This window comes from Mustela lutreola, chromosome 1 (assembly GCF_030435805.1).
Source record: "Mustela lutreola isolate mMusLut2 chromosome 1, mMusLut2.pri, whole genome shotgun sequence".
NCBI lineage: Eukaryota > Metazoa > Chordata > Mammalia > Carnivora > Mustelidae > Mustela > Mustela lutreola.
The window spans coordinates 162,564,670-162,566,501 of NC_081290.1; the positions used below are offsets into that span (position 1 = coordinate 162,564,670).

General features: G+C 40.2%; 1 pseudogene; it reads left to right on the forward strand.

The window, feature by feature from the left end:
* The first annotated feature begins 416 nt into the window (after positions 1 to 416).
* Positions 417 to 1,224, forward strand: LOC131820067 (rRNA-processing protein FCF1 homolog; annotated as a pseudogene).
* Positions 1,225 to 1,832: the final 608 nt, after the last annotated feature.

The window sequence follows — 1,832 nt, forward strand, 5'->3', positions numbered from 1 at the left end:
AGAAACAGGCCATGAGCTAGTTAGGGGACCACAGGTGACCCTTAGCCAGTCCCTGTTTTGGAACTTTGAGAAACACAGCTAATTTTATGGCTATAGTTTGGTACCAACTTACTGATCAACATAATAAAAACATTAATATTTACCAAAAGTTGCAAAGCACGTTTGGTATTACCAAGCTAGGGACATTACGTTTTTTACATTATAACATGTCAGATACTGGTTATTGTCCTTCTCCCAGTCGCTTCTGCCTAGGTGGGGGTCACAGGGAGGTTACCATTGCCTTTGACAGCATGAACTTGATCACAGACCTCTGTGTTACTTCCACCTCATTTGTGTTCTCTTGTTTGCTTTGCACATGCAAATTTTAATTACTCTTTAAAACAGCTTCAAAAAAGAAACAAGAGTGAGGTGTGAACATGGGGAAAAAGAAAGCAAGAAAGTTTATGACCATGAAGCAAATGTTTAGTTACTGAGGTTAGAGGCTTAAAGAGAAGGAGAGATTAAAATCTAAAAAGAAAGAAAATATCCCAGTGCACTCAAAGAAAGAGAAGACCCCCAACATCCTTCCTGTTTACTCTTCCAAGATAACACACAGCTGGACCCACCTTAACACATCCTAACAGAAACCAACTTTATCAACTTTTCCATTCAGGCCAGGCTTGACTTAGTACAGTTAATGATGGACTATCTGTTCGCCAAGTGTATCCCTTGAATAACAGACTTCACAATGGTTAAAATTGAGGAATTGGAGCAAAAGTATCCAGTGGCCCTAAGGATTGCCAAAGACCCAAGATTTGAGCGATGACCAAGCCACACAAAGGAACCTATGCAGATGACAGCTTAGTACAGAGAGTAACTCAACACAAGTGTTATACTTGGCCACAACTAGCCTGGATCTTAAAAGAAGGATGGGGAAGATCCCTAGAGTTCCCATAATATATATCTCTTTTCTTTCTTTCTTTCTTTTTTTTTTTTAAAGATTTTATTTATTTATCTGACAGAGAGAAAGAGTCACAAGTAGGCAATGAGGCAGGCAGAGAAAGAGAGAGGGAAGCAGGCTCCCAGCTGAGCGGAGAGCCCAATGCGGGACTCTGGGATCATGACTCGAGCTGAAGGCAGAGGCTTAATCCACTGAGCCACCCAGGTGCCCCCATCATGTAGATTTCTAACCATGGGTACAACACCGAGTGGATGGCAGATGACTATGGAGGCCCTTGGTTCTAATTCTTAAAGATAGAGTTGATTATCTTTTATGTACCTTTACCAACTTTTTCTGTTGCCAGTTCATATAGCAATACTTTATAGCATGAATTATTTCACTTACTCATTTGCTCTGTTATGAGCTGAGTATGATTAAATAGTCACTTTGTCATGTTATTTTGAAATTGATATTTTGTATCATTTTAAATTTAGTTGCATCTTTTTATGAATCAGTTGATTGCTCACATAAAAATTCATCAGAAAAGTGCATAATAGGGCGCCTGGGTGGCTCAGTGGGTTAAGCCGCTGCCTTCGGCTCAGGTCATGATCTCAGAGTCCTGGGATCGAGTCCCACATCGGGCTCTCTGCTCAGCAGAGAGCCTGCTTCCCTCTCTCTCTCTCTGCCTGCCTCTCCATCTACTTGTGATTTCTCTCTGTCAAATAAATAAATAAAATCTTTAAAAAAAATAAAAAAAAAGAAAAGTGCATAATAATTTGCCATTTGAAAACAAAACCTTATGTACAGAAGTATTTTACTGGCCTCCTCTTCACCCAATTCATTTCTACCATAGGGCTAGGGGATGAGCAAATGCATGTCACACAACACTGGACAGATGAAGTCAACAACAGTG